The sequence below is a fragment of the Rhineura floridana genome, chromosome 3, assembly GCF_030035675.1.
Source record: "Rhineura floridana isolate rRhiFlo1 chromosome 3, rRhiFlo1.hap2, whole genome shotgun sequence".
In the NCBI taxonomy this organism is placed as follows: domain Eukaryota; kingdom Metazoa; phylum Chordata; class Lepidosauria; order Squamata; family Rhineuridae; genus Rhineura; species Rhineura floridana.
In genome coordinates, this window is record NC_084482.1 from 215,193,743 (window position 1) to 215,206,558 (window position 12,816).

General features: G+C 45.6%; 1 pseudogene; it reads left to right on the forward strand.

Moving 5' to 3' along the window:
* Positions 1–10,875, forward strand: part of LOC133381632 (zinc finger protein 420-like) — a 38,527-nt pseudogene extending 27,652 nt beyond the window's left edge.
* The last annotated feature ends 1,941 nt before the right edge of the window (positions 10,876–12,816 follow it).

Sequence of the window (12,816 nt, forward strand, 5' to 3'; positions counted from 1 at the left end):
CAGGACAGGCCTCCAGAAGTATCTCTTGACATGATGCATTGTTAAAACGATGGAAATCACTACCACAACGTGGTGATGACATTTGTAGGATTCTGATTGGGGCTTCTGGATGGCCACTGTGGGAACAGGATGCTGAACAAGATAGGCCCTTGCCCCGATCTAGCAGGGCTGTTCTTGTGCGTCACAACAACTCCCATGGTGAAAGCTGATTTAGGACGCAGGAAGCTCCCTTAAGCTGAATCAGACCATCTGTCTGTCTAGCTGAGGATTGTCTCTGAAGACCAGTTGCTGGGAATCACAAGAGGGCAGAATGCTGTTGGGAGGGGTCTGGCCTCCTAAAATGTAAATGTACTGCCTTCAAGTCGATTCCAACTTATGGCGACCCTATGAATAGAGTTTTCATGAGGCTGAGAGGCAGTGACTGGCCCAAGGTCACCCAGTGAGCTTCATGGCTGTGTGGGGATTCGAACCCTGGTCTCCCAGGTCATAGTCCAACACCTTAACCACTACGCCACACTGGCTCTCTGGTTCCTATGTGGTTGAAAAACTTTATGCTGTAACTTGACAGGCCCCTTACTAGACACGGGTGCCTCAAACTTCTCAAAGCAATCAAGATCCAACCCAGTTAGGTGGCTCTTTGCAGAGCACCCATAGAGAAAATAAGGTTTGAGGTTCTTCAAGTTAATACTCTTTTATTGTTTAACAAAGATAGATATTAATTTCTTAGTGGCAGGTTTTATAAAAATGATACGTTCATAGTCCATGGACCATAGTTCATAATCAGCTATTATAAAAATACAATTAATGTAATTTTAAAAAATCCACTTCCCGCTATCTAACCAAATTCCACTTGGACTTCAAAACAGGTGAGTATACACTCTCAAAAATCAGTTGAAATTTTTTCTCTTACAGCTTAACCCCCCCTCTCTCATTGACTCAATTCATTATCTATGGAATGCTCTCTCCCAGGATTGCTAGATGAAGTCATAATATAACTCAGCATTAAGGCCTCCACGGAAAGCTTTGAAGGAAACAGTGCTCTAATAAAAGTTCACACTCTCCCACTCTGTTCATATTGAATATAAAGTTCCCACCAGCTCCATTAACAACATTCATGACAATCTCCCAGGCAATATGGATGCCCTTCTGGTTGCTTCTCCTTGCTTCTGCATGGCATGATTCTTCTTATTTATTTATTTATTTAATATATTTATAACCCGCTCTATTTCAGAAGAATTCAGAGCGGCGAACAGAAACTACCGTATATACATACAATTAAAATAACATAATAAAAACATAGTTATATAATTAGTACAACAACAAATTAAAATTTCTAAAACAATTAAACATTACAATTAAACAGCGTGACAAAATAAAAACGTTTTGACCTGGTGGCGACAAACTGCAAGAGAGGAGGAGAAGCGTACCTCCATCAGTAGGGCATTCCAAAGTGTAGGGGCAACCACCAAAAAAGCTTTGTTTCTAGTACCCATCTGATGGATTTGGGAGGAGGGATCATAAGACCAGGGTCCGCAGAGGATCTCAGGAGCCGAGAGGGTTCATAAAAGGAAATACGATTCGACAGATAAAGCCGTGTAAGGCTTTAAAAGTTAAAACTAGTACCTTCAAGTGAGTCCGGTAGCAGATTGGTAGCCAGTGTAGCTGTTGTAAGAGTGGGGTTGTATGGGCTCGTAGGTCAGCTCCTGTTAGCATTCTGGCAGCTGCCCTTTGAACCAATTTAAGCTGATGGGCTGTTCCCATGAGCTCTAAGGGGTGGACCACCAGAATGGATGTTGCACCATTTGGTTCTTAACCAGACTGAAGGCTTTGAATCCATGGACCTCACCTGAAGGAAACTCCCAAATAAGTCTCCCATTTTTCTTTGTGGTCTTAGTTTCAACAGCCTTTCCTTCTGGGGGATGACTTGGCTGCTATCCAGACAATCCACATGTTCTCAGGGAAAGCCTCTCCTAAAAGTGTTATAATTCACTGAATGAATAATGCTTTGTTTTTGCAGGACTTGGTAATACCTCTAATTAGCACAACCTTTGGTTGGCTGTCTAACTAATCACAGAATTAACCCGTAAGTTACAAACTGAATGATCTCTGCTGTTGCACTTCCAACAGGTTGCACCTCCAGTTAGGGCAGCCTTTGGCAGTAGAGGAAGGAGTCTCTTGGGCCCAGTTGGAGGCTTCCTTGGAACAGCGATCAAAGATGGAAGACCAAGAGTTAGCAGGTCCTGAAGCAACAACAAGTCCATATATCATCCATGCTGGGAGTCCCTGGAAATTCTGGGAGAGAACAGGGCAGAATATCCTGGGTAAGGAGGTCACGCTCAGCTCAGATACACAGTGCCACTGTTTCAGAGAGTTCTGCTACCAGGAGGCTAAAGGGCCCCGAGAAGTTTGCAACAGACTCCACCATCTCTGCTGTCAGTGGCTGAAGCCAGAACGCCACACGAAGAATGAGATCTTGGACCTGGTGATCCTGGAGCAGTTCCTGATCATCCTCCCAGAACAAATTGAGAGCTGGGTGAGGGACTGTGGTGCGGAGACCAGTTCCCAGGCGGTGGCCCTGGCTGAAGGTTTCCTCCTGAGTCAGGCAGAGGACAAGAAGCAGGCAGAGCAGCAGGTGAGAGAGAGTTTCATCCTGCTTCTTCCAAGGGGCCCAGAATATGAGGGGAAGAACTTAAAAGACTCTCTAATTGTCATACCTTTTCTGCAAACTTTTCACAGAGGAGTGTCCCAAACTCCCCAAGGCCTTTTACCAATATCATGCATTGTCTAATCGTTCTCCCCATTCAAGGTCTTCTATGTCCTTGTTTTTTTTTCAGGTCAAGGGTCTGTTTGCAGAAGTGGCTACTGATGTCCTTGGTTCACAGAAGGCTGCGTTGGAGAGTCCCCTGCCAAGGAAGAACGTTCATGAGAGTGGCAGACATGCCATCTCACTTGGTAAGAATTGATTTGATATTCCTCTATTGATTTGGCCATAAATTCATAGGATACTTTAGAACCTCCCTATAACATGGAGGTCGGGGGTCAAAAAATGCACCTGCAGTATAGGTCTTCCACGTTATCATGAAAACTGCACTTAGAATGGCATACGAACAACAGTAAAGTACAGTACTTGTGAAACTTTTTAAAGGTGCAGTACAGTACTTGCATTTTCGGTTTCCTTTTTCCTTTGGAAGTAATCAGATACTTTGGTTTGGCAAAATGGAGCAGAGCCTTTTCTGAGCGTATAGTTCTTGATGCTGCTCAGATGGAGTAGATGAAGACGCTCACAATAGCTGTGCCGCTCCAACCACCTCCTTGATACTTTCAAGCACCCTGTTTGCTTCAGAGAAAGCCTCATCATTGTCACCAACTCACTTCCTATGTCGCTGGCTTCATGCTGCTCATCACAGAAGCCACAATTTCCTCCTCGCTCTGGACCTGTGCTGTAGGAACCCCCGCATCCACCTCAGTCCACATGGCCAGATCATTTGCTGTAAGATTCCCCATTAGTGCACTGTGGGCAGCCTCCACTTCCCATGTGGGAACTATCCTGCCACCCCTCTTCCTGCAAAAGCACTTGGAGAACCTTCCCCGGTTGCATTTCAGCTCAGGCTCACCTTTACGGGTTAAAGCCAGTGAGTACTGTACTGATTCCTAGAGAGAAGCCAAACAGCTCTTGTGAGTTAAGAGATGTTTGCACTGCAGAACTGTATATTCTACTCGGGTCAGATGGTTATACCAGTGGTATATCTGATTCTGTGGTACACGGAGGTGCATTATAGCGAGGTTCTCCTGTGCTTTTATGTTCTCCTGAATCTTTGGTGGTGGGAGATTATTCTCTGCAGCCTTTTCCACAGTTCAACAACAGCATTTCCACTAGTTGAGGATTTAAACCACTACTTGCACTTCTGTTCAAGAGTCCCAATGGGGAGAATTGTTCATTCATGCAACTAAACTATAGGATATGTAGGAAGAACCAAAATATGGCCAATGGATGAGATGTTTTGCAATGTCAGCATGTACTCAGAGATACGTCGCTTCTGAGACAAGGATGGGCTACTGGCTTCCCACCACCTTCCTCTCTCACAGGTGATGAATTGGAGTCAGCAGGACCTCCTCACTCATCTCTTCTTGGTGGCATAAGGGAAGCAGCTGCTGAGGAAGACGATCAGGTAGGGTGCTTAACAGTGGAGAGAGAGGCTGGGGGCAGCCAGGTGCCTCTGTCCTTTGCTCACCTCTCTAGGCTTGCATGAATGCCTCTCCTTCTCTTTTCCTCTGTCAAAGCTGCTCACGTGGGAGGCTGAAAATGCCACTCCGGGTCTCGTTTCTGTAGGATAGTACTTGGCCTCCCTTCCTTGATGAGTCTTCTGGAGATTAGCAGCTAATAATCTTTATGTTATCTATAAAGGGGCCACTCTTTCCTTTCCTCTCAGGGTCCCGTGTCCTTTGAGGAGGTGGCTGTGTATTTCACGGAGGAGGAGTGGGCTTTGCTGGATCCCCAACAGAGGGCGCTGCACAGGGAAGTCATGGAGGAGAATTGTCAGATTGTCATCTCTCTTGGTAAGGCTCCCTGGCTACATAGCTGACAATATTATCATTTAGAAAATATAACAATATTTTTGCACGTTTCCTATATTTTAAATTAAATGTATATCCCACCCTTCCTCCTAAAAGGAGCCCAGGGCAGCGAACAGCAACTGATAAAACAATAGAAGCATATTTTTATTTTATTTATTTAATTAATTAATTTGTACCCTGCCCTTCCTCCCAGCAGGAGCCCAGGGCAGCAAACAAAGCACTGAAACACTTTAAAACATCATAAAAACAGATCTTAAAACACATTAAAACAAAACAGCATTAAAAACATTTAAAAAAAAACAACTTTAAAAAAAGGCTTAAAAACATATTAAACAATTCTGACACAGATGCAGACTGGGATAGGTCTCCACATAAAAGGCTTGTGGAAAGAGGAAAGTCTTCAAAAGGCGCCGAAAAGATAGCAGAGATATTAAAAAGAATTGCAATGCAGATGCAGACTGGGATGAAGATATCGACTTAAAAGGCTTGCTGAAAGGGGAAGGCCTTCAGCGGGTGATGGAAAGACAACAGACATGGGGCTTGTCTAGTATTTAAGGGGAGTAGGTGCCCTAACACTAAAGGCCTGATTCTTATGTTGTGTGAAACAAGCTGCCAGATGAGATGGTATCTGCAGGCCATCCGTCACCTGCAGAGTGCAGTGATCGATTGGGTGTATAAGGGGAGGGGCAGTTTCAGGTCTTAATGGTCCCAAGCAGTATGAGGCTTTATACACGAAGAGGTATGCCTGGCGCCTACATTATTATCTTTCCGGTGCCAGGTAAAGACCTTCTTATGCTCCCAGGCATTTTAATCATTTTAATCTTTTTAATCTTGTCATACTAATCCTTTTATCATCTTATATTTTGTTTAATTGTATTTTGTTTTCATTGTGTCTTATATGTTTTGTGATTTTATTATGATGATGTATGTATTTTATCCTATTCTGTTTACCGCCCTGAGAGCTACTTGCTATGGGTGGTATATAAATGCAACAAAATAAATAAATAAATAAATACACCAAAACCAGCACCTTGAGATAAGGCTGGTAGATAATTGGCAGCCACTGCAGTTTATTTAGGAGTCAGGACCCTTTGGCAATATTGTGCCCCAGTGAGCAGTTGAGCCGCTGTAATGTGCCCCAGCTGCAGCGTCCAGACCTATGGATATGACCAGTGCATGGACAGACTATCCTGATCCAAAACCAGAAAATCACTCCTAGCCACTGAGGTCACCTGTGTCTCTAGTGACAAAGATGGTGCCAGGAGCACACCCAGAATGCGAACCTGCTCTTTCTGTGGGAGTATGACATCATCCAAAGCAGGCAATTGATCAGTTGTCCAGACTGGGGAACAACCAACCCACAGCGCCGCCATCTTTCCAGGATTCAGAGTCAATTTGTTGGCCCCTTCAGCCCAGCTCACGCACCAGTCCAGGCCTTGCGCAGCCTCTCCCAATTCAAACACTACATAGAAATAAGAGCTGGTATCAACAGCGTACTGCTGACACCTCACTTCATATTTCCTAACGGCTGCTCCCAATGGCTTCATGTGGATGTTACCCAGCACTGGGGACAAGATGGTGCCCTGCAGCACATCACAGCGCAACTGCTGAGAGGCTGAAAGACCATTACCCAATACTGTTTCTCTGAAATCAACCCTGGAGATAAAATCGGAACCGCTGTAAAACAGCCGATATCATAATGCCGTTGTGTAAATCTATGGTGCGGCCGCATTTGGAATACTGTGTACAGTTCTGGTCGCCTCATGTCAAAAAGGATATTATAGAGTTGGAAAAGGTTCAGAAGAGGGCAACCAGAATGATCAAGGGGATGGAGCGACTCTCTTACGAGGAAAGGTTGCAGCATTTGGGGCTTTTTAGTTTAGAGAAAAGGCGGGTCAGAGGAGACATGATAGAAGTGTATAAAATTATGCATGGCATTGAGAAAGTGGATAGAGAAAAGTTCTTCTCCCTCTCTCATAATACTAGAACTCGTGGACATTCAACGAAGCTGAATGTTGGAAGATTCAGGACAGACAAAAGGAAGTACTTCTTTACTCAGTGCATAGTTAAACTATGGAATTTGCTCCCACAAGATGCAGTAATGGCCACCAGCTTGGATGGCTTTAAAAGAAGATTAGATAAATTCCTGGAGGACAGGGCTATCAATGGCTACTAGCCGTGATGGCTGTGCTGTGCCACCCTAGTCAGAGGCAGCATGCTTCTGAAAACCAGTTGCCGGAAGCCTCAGGAGGGGAGAGTGTTCTTGCACTCAGGTCCTGCTTGCGGGCTTCCCCCAGGCACCTGGCTGGCCATTGTGAGAACAGGATGCTGGACTAGATGGGCCACTGGCCTGATCCAGCAGGCTCTTCTTATGTTCTTACAATGCCTCCAATACCCATCTCACTAAGTCAGATTTGCAAGATAACAAGCTAGATGGTATGAAAAGCCGCCGAGAGATCAAATAAGAATCTCCCTGTCCTTCCCCCGATCGGTAGTTCTCACAAACATATTGGGTCCAGGAATCAATCAGATCACTGCCTATGTCAGGGCTGCTGGAGCCACTCCCTCCCATAAATATGTGTTGACCACTCCCTGGGTTGGTCATACCCCTTGACAAGCTTTAATAAGCCAGGAGAAGTGGGGGTTGAGGAGACACGTTGCTGGCCACATTGTCATGAGCGCTTTGCCCATGTCATCAGGCCATATTAACTGAAAATTGATCCCAAGAAGTTACACCTTACGTTGTACCGGACATCTCACTGGAGACTGCAGTGAATGTGGCTGTGGTGTCAAGATTGCTATGGAGGTGAGCGACTTTACCCTCCGAACCAACTTGCAAACAATTCACAGTGGGCTTCCAAAGGGTCCCAAACAACTATTTCGTGCAGTAGATTTTAACAGACCCCAGACAATAAGAAAATGTCTGTTGGATGGCTACTTCAGGATGTGATGGAAGTAGAGAAGTGGGCCTAATTGGCCATCCTCACCACCATACGGTATTTATTTATTATTTGATTTATATCCCGCTGTTCCTCCCAGCAGGAGCCAGAATGGGCTCCACAGTGCCAGAGAGAGTGCTCAAGGAAAACTATGTCTAGAGCTTGCTGCATCTCAAGGGCTTCAACAGGATCACCTGCTCTACTGGAACTCCCCACCCACTCAGGACATTCAGGAATGTTTTGCATCCATCTTATTCTGTCCACCACCCCTGCAGGGGAGGATCAAAGCAGTTAGTCCAAAGTTCACCAGAAGTCATCTGACCATGAGTGATATCTACCCTCCTATTTCAAGACCAGGCCTTCTTCCATCTGGAGAAGACCCAAACAGAGGACGCGCCCTGCCCTTTGTGTGGAATCAATGACAATTTGAGGCAGCCCCATGATCTTCATGGAGGCGATGAAGTCCCGAGGCAGAAGAGGCATCCCTAGCCTGGATATTGAACTCACCTGTGATGATAATTCTGGACTCCTCCAACAGCGCATGTGAGATTGCTTCCGCTAGCTTGGTCGGAGAAACTTCTGGGCAGCATGGTGAACAATATGCCATCAGCAACCCTAGGTTGCTGTCTCCTTGGCCCAACGCCAAGTGCATCAGCTACTCCCCTCAGTCCCTGCAGACTGTGCTGATGTTGCACTAAGTATCCATATGGGCACAGCAGGTAACTAGTCACCTCCTTATGGCTACCTCTACCTATGATCACTGAAACTGAGGTGGCATCACCCATGCTCCTAAACATATTAGGATACTTTCAAATACTCAAATACTTTTCTTCTTGCCTAGTGGGAAGTTTACAGTCAGCAGCAGGAAAGACTGAGGGCTGCAATAAATGCAAATAGAAACTTGATCTTTTCTGGAATCCCAGCAGCCTGACAGAACAGCTCTGCCATAGCCATTGACCCATCTAACCCATTATTGTCCACTCTGGTTGGCAGAATGTCTCCAGGTTCTGATACCACGCATATCCAAGGGCTCCTTTACAGATCCTTTTACTGGAGCGTTCCTTGGGATCTTCTGTACGCAAGTGAAATGCTCTGCCACTGAATGACAGAGCCCCTCCTTTTTGTTTTAATATATTTATATCCTGATATTGCTGCAAACAGTTAAGAAATGCACGGGGTTCTTCTGTGCCACGATTCTGTCAGGTAGGCTAAGTTTAGAGAGAGTGATTCCTGAAGTCCGCCCACTGAGCTTGATGTCTAAGGTGGGAGATGCTCTGGTCTCTAGAGGCCAATCAAATAGTATTTAGTACACCGGCTGTGTGTTTAGGTGTTTGCAGTAGGAGATGGTAAGGTCTGCCTCCTAGCTCAGGCTTTCCCATTCTTCCATTATCACAAGGATTACGTGTATGTGTATTCAGTGATTTGAGGCTCCATTCCCTTTTAACAGTTTCTTCTCTTCTTTGCATCAGATCATGAGTGGAAACTAGAGAATCCGGGAGAACTACATGGGGTGTTCCCAGCAGGCCCCATGTGCACAAAGAGGGGGCAGCAGCGAAGGGAAACTGAAGGAGAAGAGAAGAAGAGGAAGAAATCTCTTACTTCTCAGGGCTGTGACTACCATCCTATCCTGGTCCAAGAAAAAATCAGTAGAAGGAAAGAGACAAATACATGCTTGGAGTGTGGAAAGAGCTTCTGTCAGAAAACACATCTTGCTACTCATCGAAGAATTCACAGAGGGGAAGAACAATATGAATGCTTGGAATGTGGAAAGAGCTTCAGGCATATGGTAAGTCTCACTTTGCATCAAAGAATTCACACAGAGGAGAAACAATTTAAATGCTTGGAGTGTGGAAAGAGCTTCCGTCAGAAGATACACCTCGCTACACATAGAAGAATTCACACAGGTGAGAAACCATACAAATGCTTGGAATGTGGAAAGAATTTCAGGCATACGGTAACTCTCACTTTGCATCAAAGAATTCACACCGGGGAGAAGCCATATAAATGCTTGGAGTGTGGAAAGAGCTTCACGCAAAAGACAAATCTCACTTCGCATCAAAGAATTCACACAGCAGAGAAACCATTTACATGCTTGGAGTGCGGAAAGAGCTTCAAGCAGAAGATAATTCTCACTTTGCATGAAAAAAGTCATACAGGGGTTAAACCATACAGGTGCTTGGAATGTAGAAAGAGCTTCTGTTGGAAGAGAAATCTCACTCAGCATCAAAGAATTCACACAGGGGAGAAACCCTACAAGTGCTTGGACTGTGGAAAGAGCTTCTTTCAGAAGAGAGGTCTCACTCCGCATGAAAGAATTCACAAAGGGGAGAAACCGTACAAATGCTTAGAGTGTGGAAAGAGCTTCTGTCGGAAGACAGACCTCACTCGGCATCAAAGAATTCACACAGGGGAGAGACCATACAAATGCTTGGAGTGTGGAAAGAGCTTCTGTCATAAGAGAGATCTCTCTCGGCATCAAAGAATTCACACAGGGGAGAAACCCTACAAATGCTTGGAGTGTGGAAAGAGCTTCTGTCGGAAGAGAGATCTCTCTCGGCATCAAAGAATTCACACAGGGGAGAAACCCTACAAATGCTTGGAGTGTGGAAAGAGCTTTACACAGAAGATACATCTTACTATTCATCGAAGAATTCACACAGGGGAGAAACCATACAAATGTTTGGTGTGTGGAAAGAGCTTCCGTCAGAAGACACACCTCATTACTCATCAAAGGATTCATACAGGGACAGAACCATATAAATGCCTGGAATGTTGAAAGAGCTTCACAAGAAAAATAAATGTCACTACTCATCAAACAAATCATACGGAAGAAACCACATAAATGCTTGCAGCATGGAAAAAAACACTATGCAACTCCTAATGGAAGTAATACAGGAGGGAAACTATAGAAGGGGTCTGAATATGGAGTATGATTCTGGCATAGTTTAACTTCCACTTCAGATTGGAGCCGGGCTGGTGAGGGTTGTGGCCAGAAGGATGGAGCATCATTTGGGTGCGGATCCAAGAACCAGAAGGTGAGGCCTGGAGGACCACATTGATCTCCTAACCTAGAGGTTCCCCACCCCTGCTACAGACAGAGGAAGAGAAACCGCTCCCCGAAAACACACTCCCACAAAGCCCCCGCCCAGACACACACACTCTGGTGTTTGGCTGAAAGTTGAATCCAGTGCTAATAAAATGGGCCCTCTTGAATTTGGAAGATTTTTAGCTCAGCATCCCCTGAAAAGTCGCATCAGTTTAAAGCTGACACTGTCTTTCAATAGATTTTTTTGGTGCGTCCTGGTGGTACTGGCAAGCACCGGTGATTTTTACTGTGCAGTCAATAAACATCTAAGTAATTTTTCATTTGATTATTTGGGAGGTGAGAGAGTATCCTCCTTTAAAATATCATGCAAATCCATGATGTTTCTTTTTTTTATTATTTCCTAGCTCTGATTTTTGCCTCCTTACCATTTGGCCTGCTCCATGCAGAAAATTCACGATTGTCCATGCTCTCCACAGGTACTTTTTCTAAGTTCCCAGTGTGCTCACAGGCCCCATAATTCTGGAGACCCCTACCGTAGATATTCCCAGCTGGGAAAAAGGAGTATCTGGTTAATGTTTCAAACGTGCTCCGATTCACTTCTCAGCCTTAGCAGAAACTTATTTAGTTTCCGTCAGCTGAGCTCCACCTTCCTCAAGCAGTAGCTATTCCATAAAACTCTGGGTTGTTGCTCCCCCCCAATATTTCCTTGTCTGTTGTGTATTTTGGACTATAACCCTGAGAGGAGAATCTTGTCTTCATTAATGACTAGCAGAAAGTGCCTGGCGTTGCTTGGGAATTCTAAGAATCGGTGCTTTTAAAACCCTATGTGTTCAGAATGGCAGAGAGCCAGTGTGGTGTAGTGGTTAAGGTGCTGGACTACGACCTGGGTGACCAGGGTTCGAATCCCCACACAGCCATGAAGCTCACTGGGTGACCTTGGGCCAGTCACTGCCTGTCAGAGGAAGGCAATGGTAAACCCTCTCTGAATACCGCTTGCCATGAAAACCCTATTCACAGGGTCGCCGTAAGTCGGGATCGACTTGAAGGCAGTCCATTTCCATTTCTCGTTCAGAATGGCAGCGGGGGAACGAGTTGCTTCCTCTCCTCCAGGAGAATGCTTCACGAGGGTGTTCCCCTCAGGAAATCCTTGCTCTCTGTTCTCTCTCATTCCACCCCCCAACATGCCCCTGCTGTTGCTGTTCATTCTGTTCAGGCCCTCGCCACCCCCACTGTCAATGACAGCGTTGTCACCTCCGCTCCCTTGCTGCTCCCCATAGGGCTGCCACCAGTTCCTCTATGCTATGGGACCCCAAGTCTTTCACCGCCCCCCAAACCAACTCCTGTTTCAGCCGTCAGCATCACCGTGGGGGCCGTGACCGATGGTGAAAGGTGGACCGATCCCCGTTGAGATGGTAGCTGCTCATCCTTCCTTTCCACCCTGCCCGTCCTGCGGTTAAGTCTCAACTTCCTGCCTTTGGACCTTTGTGACCTCAGCCACCCCCTCTTCAGTCCCCACTGGGATCTGTTTCCTTAGTGTGTTCCCTACTTAATGTGACTGCACGATTGTGTTCTGCAGCTAGGTATCAAATGCTCTTCAGTTCACTTCTCAGCCTAGGAAGAAATTCATCTAGTTTCCATTGGATGAGCTCCACCGGGGACCTTCCTCAAGTGCCGCTGAGCAGTGGCCGTCCCATCAGGCTTTCTTCTAAAACTTTAATACATTCCTTTATATCACCCAGCAAAGTAGGATGAGGAGGTTGGAATTTATCCAATCACGGAACATGAATTTTAGCAATTTAGGGTGGGCCCCCCAAATACGCAGACCATGAATTACCATAATCTGATTGGGAGGGGGATAAAATGAATACCTGGGGCTCTTGCATCAGTGATTTTCCAAGCAGTGCCTCTTTGCATATTGTCACCTCCACACATGTACATAATTCTTCCTCTAAGGTATTGTTTTGGCTATCCAGCAGGTTTGTACCAACTTCTTATCAGAAGCTGTTCTCCGGCAGTAGAAAGTGCCACGTTTACAGAATTGCAAGCCGCCTTCAGAAATTACACACACATAATTGTCCACCATCTTAATCCATCATGGCTTCACTCTGGCTGCTCTGTCCTGTGCATCTACTTCTAACCTGACTGCTGCATGTAAATGGGTAGTGTCCAGCAATGATGACCTGATTAACAATCCCTGCCATAGATACTCCCAGCTGGCAAAAAGGAATAGGAATCTTCAGATCCTCTGCTTAATTT